The sequence below is a fragment of the Tachysurus fulvidraco genome, chromosome 16 (assembly GCF_022655615.1).
Source record: "Tachysurus fulvidraco isolate hzauxx_2018 chromosome 16, HZAU_PFXX_2.0, whole genome shotgun sequence".
In the NCBI taxonomy this organism is placed as follows: Eukaryota; Metazoa; Chordata; class Actinopteri; order Siluriformes; family Bagridae; genus Tachysurus; species Tachysurus fulvidraco.
This window is the reverse complement of record NC_062533.1, coordinates 1,253,401-1,266,118: the sequence shown is the minus strand read 5'-3', so window position 1 is coordinate 1,266,118 and position 12,718 is coordinate 1,253,401. Positions and strand designations below refer to the sequence as shown.

The following is a 12,718-nucleotide window of genomic DNA, read 5'->3' as shown; positions in this document are numbered from 1 at the left end:
CATGGGCCACAGAGTGGAATCAGCCACGGATGCCCGGACGCACTACAGTGCCTCCATCCAGCCCAGTCCCGCGCACACCAGTGACCGAGCCAGTTCTCATGGCTACCGTACCGGCGAGCTCGGCTGAGGTCCGTGCTAACCGGCTGGTCTCCAAACTGGCGGACACCCCGATGAGGTCGGCTCGGGCGGCCGGCATCCCTAAGCCGCCAGCTGGACCACCCGGGTCGCCGGAACCACCCGGGTCGCCGGAACCAACCAGGTCGCCGGAACCAGCCGGGTCGCCAGAACCAGCCGGGTCGACGGAACCTGCTGAACGGACCGGTTCGACGGAACCTGCCAAACCGACCGGGTCGACGGAACCGACTGGGTCGACGGAACCTGACGAACCGATTGGGTCGACGGAAAGATATATGTCTTCAATATATGTATTTATATTATGTAATATAATCATATATAATTAGCATATTATATATTGTATACATGGTAAATATGAAATAATTGAATGTACAATGTTGGTCATATATTTTAAAATATAATAGGTTGAATAAGACATCAATATAGTTCACAGTAACTGAATGAGGTTTATTTCAAAAGCAGCAGCTGAAGGGACAGTGACCTGAGAACAAACAGAATGAAGGCATGTCACCATGGTTCCATCTGAATCTTATGTGCACATAATGTACATAATGTGCTCAGCAAACGGCTGGTTTGCTGGTAGGGATGTGCCATATATGCCATATCATAATTAGTTCAACGCTATAAAATCTTTTTTTTTCTTCTTTTGAACATGTGATATTTTTATGTGATCCAATAGATGGCAATAACTATAAATGAACAAAAATACTTAAAAGAATTAATAAAACATTTCCTAAAGGACAACTGTTCTTCATTGTAATAAAATAAAATAGTCTTCAGTGCAACAAAAACAGGACAATCCTTTAGTGCAGTGTTATGGATTCCGCATGCTAACTTTTCAAGACCCACTCTGATTGGCCAGTTCTTCAGTTGCTGGCGTCTCTCTGCAGATGGATCGACCTTGTTGACCCCTCCTGTCAGGTTGGACTTCAGTAGGATATCAATGCTGAACAGGCCCAGCAGGAGGGTGCAGGCCATTCCTTTCGCTGTAGGTTGTGCTTTTGCAGTCTCCCAACAAGGGGCAGACACTGTGGTGAAGTCATCATTCCCTAGTGGCAAGTAATTAATTGTAAGAAGGAAAGACAAACCAGAATAAAAACAAAGAAAATCACCACAGAATGTTTTATCTGACCGTTACAAAAATTTACTTACTGATGTTGGTTTGGGAGATGTGGGTTTGCTTGAGCTCTCTGTGATCTTGTCTGAAATGAGGGTCCTCACAGCTGCTAAGAGTGATGGAATTTCTGGAAAATATGGCCCACCGAATTTACCACAACATGACTCCAAACAAGTCAAAAAAACAAATACACCCCAACTCATTTTTTGGTGTCTCAAAGTGTAGCAAAATGTGTTGATAAGAGGTTCTGAATGCATAACAGCGTTTCTGCTAGAGCAATTTTGTCTCAGTGGCGCTACAGTGTTTAGCTCTAGGCTAAATTTTCCTACAGGAAACCCTATACTATATCAGTAGATATCCTCTAAAATGTAGACACAGATACATCTCTAACAATAACACCAAAAATAAGGAGACTTGATTTATTCAATCTAAAAGAATCACTATTTTAATGTACAAGAGATAGTTTAACTGCCTTTAACTGCCATTTTGCACAGCCTGGTGTTCTCCTTATGTAAAGCCTTGACTTGGGTCTCAAGATCTTTACTGGCTGCAGAAGATCCTACACTCTGCTGCTCCTGCAGTCTTTCATTCTCTTCCCTGAGGGCCCTGATCTCCTCCTCAAGTGCCTCTAAAGCAGTCCCCACTGGGCTGAGGTCAGTCTAATTCAAACTGTCTTGCAGCTATGAGTCTGTAGTTTTTCTAATGGGTAAAAATTATAAAATCAATTATGTATGAAACAATACACACAAAAGTTAGGAAAATTAAACCAAAAACTGATTAAAATGAATTATTAAGTTTAATAGGTTCCATGGTTAGACTCTGTTTTGTTTAAATTCATATCTGTAGTACTATAGTTCCTTTTTTTTTTTTTAAGTTGCCAGGAACGTTCTTGTACAATCCAGCAGCGCTAACATATACAGACACACAAACACCTATGGGCAATTTATAGTCACCAATTAACCTAACATGCATACAAATATTCGCCTGTGGGATGACGCCAGAGTACCCAGAGAGAATAGCAAACTCCACACAGAAAGGCCCCAGCCAGCCAGCGGGTTTGAACCCAGAACCCTCCCAGCAAGCAGTAGCCGTCATTTCACCGTCTAGGTTAACTATAGACCAAATATAGTCCGGCAATTTTTAACACTTCTAGGGAAAATAACCTTGAATTTGGTTACATGTCGCTTCTGCCAAAATAACTTGTGAGATGACTCCACCATGTATGCAAATTCAACAGTGATTACAAGGTGTTTTCATTTGGTCTATTAAATTTTCACTGACAGCCCAAATTTTGCCTTGTTTTAACTTAGACGTGTGGGCTGTGTTTGGACGGCTATTTGATGTCTTTTAAATGCAAAACTGCTTGCTGGGCTCTTGCTGTGAGGCGACAGTGCTAACCACTGTCAGAAATGTACAAATATATACAGACAGAAATGTAAAAATATATTATCAAAATAGCTGTCATTAAAAGAACACTATTACCTTTTTTGCCACTTGTTCTACCTCCTGTGTGTCAAGGTAAAGTTTGTTGGGTTCCCTCTTTCTCTTCTTGCTTTTTGGTAGGTCCTCTTGCAAGAGTTTCTTCTCAGCAGTCTTAAGTGTAGACTCATTTTCTATTAGTAAGAAATAGTAGCAAGACAGAATTTAATGCCTAGAAACAAAACTATGTGGCTTACATAATCAAATACTGTATTTTACTGTCAATTTTTGTGCTGTTTTTACAGTTTTTTGCATTGTTTCCCCCTGCTTTTTCATAAGTTTAGTCTGTACATTTTAACATGTTAAATTTTGCTGCCATTTACAGCCGCTAAACTGATTTTCACTGTACAATGTTATTGGCTGACAATGTTGACAGTTAAGTATTCTTATTCAGTCAAATCTTAGCTGACAATCTTCAATTTAGGACTTTTAAAGTAAGTGCTTAATTAGTGTTTCACTTCTACATAAAAATTCATACTTATGTGACTAATGGCCCTTAAGCTAGCTAAAAGATTAAATAAAGCGTGACTCGATCGTGACGGCCGTTAGCTAGCTTGTCACTATCACAAAGCTAATAGCCTACAGCGAACATTACCTGGCCAATAATGCAAAACCTCAACAGGATAACTGCTATAAATAATGTTGCATGACTAACCAATTAAAAAACATATAAAAAAGCACTGTACTTGCCTGCCAACTGCAAAATGTGCGCTGTTTTGACCATCCACCCATTAGTAGGCCTCTTGCCACCGATGCTGCAGCACTCGATAAGATACTCCTTTTTAGAGTTTTCAGGATCGAAGTCTACGATCTAAGATCCAATTTACGGGGACTATACTGCGAGTATCTTTATCCTTCCTCTTTGATCAGCTCACTAGCGCAAACTTCATCTTTTTTTTTCTTTTCTCCTCTCACCACTGAGGCACGTGCGCACAGACTCAGAGTAGTGGTGGCTTGTGTCCCGTACTGCCGGCACGATCGGTTATGCGCATGCATATTATCATCTGCGCATGCGAATAACGGATCATGCAAACAGCAAAGTGCTACCGACATTGATCGAGGGTTCCGTTCCAGAAGAAGAGAGGCATGGACGGAAGGAGAAGAAAATACACTGACCCTGGTTCAGAACATGTGATTCCATCAAGAACAAGGAGATACAGGAAAAGGAGGTTTGTGTTTTACTCCAGCCCATTTAAGTTACTTTACTAAACAGTTGTTCTGTATTTACATGTCAAAGTCTCTGAAACGATTCAAGATGAGTTTGAGTATGCACCAAAATAAAATAACGAAATTATAGTTTTTAAGTAGAAAAAAAAATATTTATGTAAATTAAAAAGTGCCTAACACACCCTACACCATGTACAGCCTCTGACAATAGATATTGTTTAAAATAAAGACATTTTTTTTATTCTTATCGTGGGAAACTGATTGAGGCCATCAACATGCATCAGTCAAACCAGAAAATGGTGAGTCATGAACATGACATTTTGTGTGTAATTTGTACACATTAGACAGTATGCTGCACTAAATGGCCACAGTTTATAACCAGTTAATTGAAATGTAATCCTTCTTGATTACTCTCTGTTAAGAAAATTGAGCAAATAGGTAGTCCTGGGTCAGACTAAATGTTGAGTGGGATAATTGGAAAGCCCTCCATTTGAGGCATTTTGTGGAAAAATCTCATCTTGACATCCACTTTGCAGGTGGTCAGCATTGGACACTTATCGCCCTCCCTTTTTTAAGAGTTCCTTGGAGTACATTTTTGCTAGGATTTATTAAATATTGATATATGAAATACAGCCTAAGTATATTGCTTATCAAACATACACCAGCAGAGAAAATATATACAGTATACACACAAACACACACACACACACACACACACACACATATACACACACACACACACACATATATATATATATATATATATATATATATATATATATATATATATATATATATATATACATACATACAAAGAGCTCTTTTCCAAAACACTATTTCCATTTTCAAAAATATTCCAAAATATTTTGTGCTTCTCAGGAAATATCAGTAAAAGCAAAGTTTTGTTGTTTGAATTGGGTAAGGACAAATCAGAGAACATTAACCCAATTGCAATTGCTATTCTTACACAACAGAACCAGGATTCCTCTGACCACGACTCTGACAGTGGCTCAGAAGACACACATGATGGTGGTGGGATTACTGTAAGTAATCTACTAATATCTACTACTACTAATTTACTATTTTCTGTGTTTGACTACAGTATTTCACTAAAAGCATTTCCTCTAAGACTTCTCTATTCTTACACAGCAGAACCTGGTTCAGGATTCCTCTGACAACAGATCTGAAAATGCACATGATGTTGATGACATTAAAGTAAGTAATTTTAAGAGTGCAATGATCTCACATCTGATTTTCGTGTCTTCAATCTTTAACAATTTTGCTTTCCTGTCCTAGCCTTTTTTAACCTAAGCCTTATTTTTACTCTGTATACAACAATGCCACATCTTTAATATTTTGGTCAAATTTTAATTTTGTGCAAAATTCCTAGGGTTTATGCTTGTCAACTATGCCTTGAACTTACTGTATTTCCCATTACAGACCCTGCACGCAGACCCTGAATCCTATGAACTACCACCAAATTTGAGCCGAACAACAGAGTCATTAATCTTCAGTTTTGTGGACAGTGTTGATTTTGGTGTGTTTGAACCACTATAGCAGTCTTTTACTGACTCTGAATCCACTGGCAGTGGAGAAAAATTTCCAATGGAAGTCAGTACTGACAAGTCAGTAAATGAAGAATCACATTTGAGTGTAGGCATTAATGAAAGTTTTCCTCCAGTAAATGACGAGAAACTTTACACAGGCTCACAACTAACCAAAGCTTAGATTTTTTTTACTTATCCTTTCATATGCTTTGAGACACTCACTTACTGGTGGGCCCTGTCTGATCTTTTAGATTTGATTAATATCCACTGTCCAGAAAATGTTCTAACTTCAAAGCATCTGTTCTTAAAAGAGCTTAAACCAATACAAGGTCACCTAGAATGTCACATATACTGTCCCAACTGTGAATATTACATCGGCGACCAAATCACTGAAGGGCAGTGTTCTGTATGTGACTCTACATGGGATAGAAACAGCTCACTGAAGAATGGAAATTTCTTCCTATACAATACTTACCCATCCAAACACAACTGGAACATCTTCTTCAAAGAGAAGATATTGCATCTTGTCTTAAGTCTGGAAATGGCACATGTAATTCAGACGATTATGATGACATATGTTGTGGTAAAATGTATCATAATCTGAACCAAAATGGCGGCCCACTAGATAGCCCTCATGCATTCTCCTTAACATTAAATTGTGATGGAGTTACAGTATTCAAATCATCCCAATATGGAATTTGGCCATTACAAGGGATGGTAAACGAGCTTCCTTCTCATGTCCGTAAAGAGAATGTTTTACTTTTTGGCCTGTGGTTTGGTGCTAAAAAGCCAAATGTTAATACATTTTTAAAACCATTCACAAAATAGTGTCAGTCATTGTCAACTGTTGGCTTCAAGTTACACAGCAACAACATTGTGAATCATTGTAGAGTGATAGCAGCTGTTATGATGTGTGATTCAGTTTCCAGGCCCATTCTGCAAAACATGACTCAATTTAATGGCCATTATGGGTGCAGCCTCTGCCTACATCCTGGTGAATAAGTTCCAAAGGGAAATGGAACTGTTAGGGTTTATCCATACAAAGAAGTTCCAAAAAGGGATCATGCTTCAACCCTAAATGATGCAAGGGAGGCTGTGCGTACCACACAATCTGTGAGGGGCATTAAAGGACCCACATGTCTTGTCAACATCCCACACTTTAACCTCATATCTGGAATGTCTCCTGACCATATGGATAATGTACATCTTGGAGTTGTTCGGCAAATGACAAGCATGTGGCTGGATAGTGAACACCATGAGGAGCCATACTATATTGGTAATCGTGTTCCTGAGCTCGACAAACAACTCTTGAGAATTAAACTACCTTGCAATATCACAAGAGTGCCCCGCTCATTTCAGCAAAGGAAGTTTTGGAAAGCCAGTGAATGGCAGAACTGGTTACTTTTTTATAGCATCTTTGTGCTAAAGGGAATACTACCCCATGCATTTTACCAGCACTGGTTAATCCTTGTCACCTGCATGTTCTTGCTATGTAAGGACATTGTTCCATCAGAGGGGTTAAAAAGATGTGAAAAACTAGTTGTTGAGTTTGTCAAACAGTTTGAAACACTGTATGGAAAGGACAAGGTGTCATTTAACATACATTTATGTCTTCATTTGCCGGACTCTGTGAGAAATTGGGGACCTTTGTGGGCACATTCAGGATATATTTTTGAGTCTTTTAATGGGGAGATACTGAAAATGTTTCATGGCACTCAGTGTATTCCCTTACAGATAATGAAACAATATAAATTCTAGTATATTGCAATATTTTTTTTTTTTGTAAGGAAATCCAAGCTACATTTTTGTTTTCTTCTAGTTTTTTTAATTTAAATCTTAATAGCCATCCTTCACCTCAGCACATTGACACAGAAAATACACACATAGCTCAACCTATAGAAACTGTGTCTGTTCCCCGAGCAGTGAGATCCAAAAGTAAATACACGAGAAGTTCTCGAAATAATCTTACTGTAATTAGACCAGAAAAATGCCAAAGAAACAAACAAAAACAGTTCTTAAGGTTTGGACTTCTGAACATTAGATCTCTTGCACCCAAAGCACTTATTGTAAATGAAATGATCTTAGATAATAGCCTTACTGCACTCTGTGTCTCACCACGTTATCGACTTGGTAGAACCATTATTCCGACCACCAAAGACAGATTCACAAATAACCTGCCTGATCTGTCTGGACTTCTTACTGTACCCTCAAACTCAAACGACCTAGATGCAATGACTAACAGCATAGACACTATATTCACTAGCACATTAGACACTGTTGCCCCAGTCAGATTACAGAAGGTTAGAGATAAAACACTTGCACCATGGTATAATAGTCATACTCACACTCTCAAGAGGGAGACCCGTAACCTCGAACGGAAATGGAGAAAAACTAAATTAGAGGTGTTTAGAATTGCGTATAAGGACAGTATGTCCAGCTACAGACAGGCTCTAAAAGCTGCTAGGGCTGAGCACCTGAGCAAACTCATAGAAAATAACCAGAACAATCCCAGGTTTTTATTTAGCACAGTGGCTAGTTTAACAAAAAATCAGAAATCTGAACACACTATTCCATCACATTTCAGTAGTGAGGACTTTATGAGATTCTTCACTGATGAAATCGCAAGTATCAGGAATAAAATAGGTGACGCTCAACATATGAGAGCAACCAGTGACACAATCTCACCTAAGGCTTTACACAGCTTTACAAGTACAGGACAGGAAGAGTTAGATAAACTTATTACTACAGCTAAATCAACAACATGTTCACTAGACCCCATCTCAACTAAACTACTGAAAGAAGTGTTACATAAAGCTGGTGAGCCTCTCCTTAATATCATTAACTCCTCGTTATCTTTAGGTTACGTCCCGAAGTCTTTTAAGTTGGCAGTTATTAGGCCACTCATCAAAAAACCTAACTTGGACCCTAATGAACTATCAAATTACAAACCTATCTCACACCTTCCGTTTATGTCTAAAATACTTGAAAAGGTTGTGTCTGTTCAACTGAGCTCCTTCTTACAGGAGAGCAACATCCTTGAAGAGTTTCAGTCAGGTTTCAGGCCCCATCATAGCACAGAAACTGCACTTGTTAAAGTTACAAACGACTTGCTCTTAGCTTCGGACCAAGACTGTATGTCACTATTAGTTCTAATACTCGACAGTGTAAGACCTCTGTGTTATATTACAGAAAGTTGCTTTTAAAAATCATATCGCTCATACTACCAAAACAGCCTTCTTCCACCTTAGAAACATTGCCAAGCTGAGAAACATCTTGTCTGTATCTGATGCTGAGAAGCTAGTTCATGCCTTTATGACCTCTAGACTGGACTATTGTAATGCATTACTAGGTGGTTGTCCTGCATCTTTAATAAATAGGTTACAGTTAGTCCAAAATGCAGCTGCCAGAGTTCTCACTAGGACAAGAAAGTATGACCATATAACCCCAATTTTATCATCTCTACACTGGCTACCTGTTAAGTATAGAATTGACTACAAACTGCTGCTACTTACGTACAAGGCTCTTAATGGTTTAGCTCCCATGTATCTAACTAGTCTTCTAACACGTTACAATCCTTCACGCTCTCTGAGATCACAAAACTCAGGACTTTTGGTAGTTCCCAGAATATTGAAGTCTACTAAAGGTGGTAGAGCGTTTTCTTATTTAGCTCCCAAACTTTGGAATAGTCATCCTGATAGTGTTCGGGGCTCAGACAGTTTACATGTAGATTAAAAACTCATCTCTTTAGTCAGGCATACACATAATACATCCCATAATATCATGCACCAGTACATCAGACCAGCACATTTTTATGAACAGCAGATATGTTAATCCCTTTCTTAGTGTTCGGGGCACAGACACACTTTCCCAGTTTAAATGTAGATTAAAAACTCATCTCTTTAGTCAGGCGTACACATAATACATCCCATAATATCATGCACCAGTACATCAGACCAGCACATTTTTATGAACAGCAGATATGTTAATCCCTTTCCACTGCTTCTCTCTTTGTACCTATCCCGAGGCATCCAGACACTGTACCAGCTCCCAACGTCCTCTGTGGGACGAAGCCTTTAGACGTCCACTGAGCCGAGGCCGACTCTAAGAATCCTGAGACATCTCCAGTTAGACTCTGTGGTACTCAGGAGATCAGGAGTCCTTGAACCTTACACCAATACAACATTTAACTGACTGTATATTACAATCACACCCCCAGTGTCACCCATATGAGGATGGGTTCCCCCTTGAGTCCGGTTCCTCTCAAGGTTTCTTCCTTTACCAAGGGAGTTTTTCCTTGCCACTGCTGCCTGAGTCACCTCAGACTTTCTCATAGGGGAATAAATACATACACACTGTGAACTATATACATCTAATAATAATCTAGAATTTTTATTCTGTTAATTCTTATTTCTTTTATTATTCGTTAATTCCTTTATCATTAATTATGTTTACCTTCTGCTCTGTGTTTATGTTCTGTAAAGCTGCTTTGAGACAATGTCTATTGTAAAAAGCGCTATACAAATAAACTTGAATTGAATTGAATTGAATTCATATTTGGCCACCTCAACCAGTTAAATCTAGAGGGATAGCATCACTCCCTCACACTAACATAGCCACTGAAGTGCTAATTCTCAGTGCCGGTCCCAAGCCCAGAGGAAATGGGAAGGTAGTGTCAGTAGGGCATCAACCATAAAATCTGTGCCAAATCAAATATGTGGACCAGATGTTCCGCTGTGTTTATCACAGCAGGCAACATGGAGCAGCCTAAAACAAAAACCTTTTTATTTTATAGACTCATTAATTATTTGTGGATCTTTCTTAATTAATTATGGATTTTGTTTTATGTTCATGAAACTTGTGTTATTACCAGATTCTGCAACAGATATACTTACAATAACCTTCACGACAGTCCACACTGTCTGCCTGAATGTGTGCAAACGTGTGTAAACAATGCAAGACTGGAGATGACTGTGCAAGACAGTGTAATAGGACAATACACTACACTGCAATAACACACAAAGAGCAGCACCATTTTTACCATGTTAAATGTTGAGAAACAACTCAAGTCTAAGAGCTTTGTATTAAATGGAAGCTGAAATATTAAATATTATATATGAAATAATAATATATTATATATAATATGAAATATATGCTTGTGGTTTTATTTTAACTCTGTGACCTTCAGAGACTATCCTTTACGTGATAAACTGAGCTGATTATTCGTCTTCTTTTAGGCAAAATGGATTATGCAAATCACTTAATCCCTTTTCTCTGCATTCCACTGACTTCAAAGTATTCAGCCAAATAATTAAAATTTGAGCTATACAGCAAAGGTACTGATTTTATTCAGGGCACAAGGAGATTTACATTAACATTTACATTTACTCCATTTAGCAGATGACCTTGTCCAAAGTGACTTACAAAAGTCCTTTGAAGTCTCTATTGATGAAAACATGGATACTGGTTCACAATTTCACTTAGATTCAGCTTACACAGAAGGTCCAACATGGATGAAGAGAGATTTGATGAAAAGATATTCATAATAAATTCGTAGTATGGTCACTGTTTGACCTTGTTGAATGTTTTAGCAAATTACACACAATCACAGAGTCACGAGTTTCCAGATTTTAGACTCCAAGATTGGCCAGTTAGAACAAACACTCTGCACTGTATGAATGTTAATCAATAAATATATAAAATAGTTATAATTATCAATTATTTATAATTTAGAATGGTTCTCAGTCGGTTCTCTACTGACACCCAGTACACTTAGAAACACACACACACACACACACACACACACACACACACACACACTAATCAATAAAGTTAATAATTTATTAACAATTTATTATTACTGTTGTTTATTATTTTAAAAGCTCTCTGTTCTTTTCACCTCAAATATTTTGCAAGCAGAACATGCCCTTTAAATGTCTTAATTCTGTATCAAACACACTGAGCTGCTGCTGTTAAAGAGAAATTTCATTATCTGGCATTACTGCTTCTCCTTAAGTGAAGTATAAGTGTAATGGTCTTTTGGAGGACATGTGGGATCTTTGTATATTTCAGCACAATGTACACATGCTCATCACACTAAAAACTCCATGCAGACATTATTGTAGAAGTTTGCTGGTTTACGTCGATAGTTCATATTAATAGGTTACATGACTTTGACATGTCTATAGTCTGTGTGTAAGGAACTCGATGACTAAAGGAACTCAAGAAAGCATTTCTAAAGTCAGTATCATTTTGATTGTGGCAGGAGATAGCACTAAGGGTACTGTACAAGATGGCCCAGTGGTCAGAGGGAGTAATACAGCATAAAAAGCATAAAAATGTAAGTGAGCATAATCAGGCAGTGATTCAATTTAGTTCAATTCAATTTTACTTGTAGAGTGTTTTTAACTCTGGACATTGCTCAAAGCAAATATACATAAATAAAAAAATAGACTAGAAATTACAGGAGTAGAAATACATTTATATTTATCCCTAACAAACAAGCCTGAAAGTTAGGGTTAGGGTTAGAGACCACCTTGGAATACCAGGTGATGTAAGCTTTTGACACAGGCCTTCATTTAAAAGATACCATTAAGACATCACTGTTCAAAGTGCTAGTTCAAGTATTTTATGAATAAGTAGGTCTTCAACTGTTGTTTGAAGATAATCAGTGACTCAGCTGTCCGGACTAGAAAAGAACCAGAACAGAAAAGAGTTTTTTAGTATACTTGCCTCATACCCTGAGAGATGGTGGAACCAGTTGTGCAGTGGTAATAGAGCGGAGGGTGCGGGGTGCAGTGCGAGAAGTGATGAGGGCTTTGAGGTCAGAGGCAGCTGTTCCGTTTTTGGCTTTGTAGGCCAACAACAGTGTTTTGAATCTGATTTGACAGTTCAATATCAGTTCATAGATTTAAATGGTGATGGTAAATTTAAATGGTTAAAACTATAAACAAACTAAGGTAATGTTCAGTGCTCTGCAAGGTTCTACCTTAGCCCCGTTGCTTTCTCCCTATATATGCTTCCCGTTGGTGCAATTATTCAGAAACATGGTATTGGCATCCACTGTTATGCTGATGGCATGCTGCTATATGTTGCAGCTAAGCCAGATGTGAGTCACCAGCTTAATAAGATTGAAGATTGTGTGAAGGACATTAGACGGTGGATGCTTATTAACTTTCTCCTGCTTAACTCTGACAAGACAGAAGTGCTTTTACTAGGTCTACAGACAGCCAGAAGTAAGCTTTCTGATTACAGAATAACTCTGGATTGTCTTTCT

At 38.4% G+C, this 12,718-nt stretch overlaps 1 long non-coding RNA gene across 1 annotated transcript; it reads left to right on the top strand.

Annotated features, from left to right (window-relative positions):
- Positions 1-1,172: 1,172 nt before the first annotated feature.
- Positions 1,173-7,322, top strand: LOC125139086. Its single transcript, XR_007138204.1, has 4 exons — positions 1,173-3,900; positions 4,873-4,941; positions 5,048-5,113; positions 5,339-7,322. It is a non-coding gene; the product is annotated as an uncharacterized LOC125139086 (long non-coding RNA).
- The last annotated feature ends 5,396 nt before the right edge of the window (positions 7,323-12,718 follow it).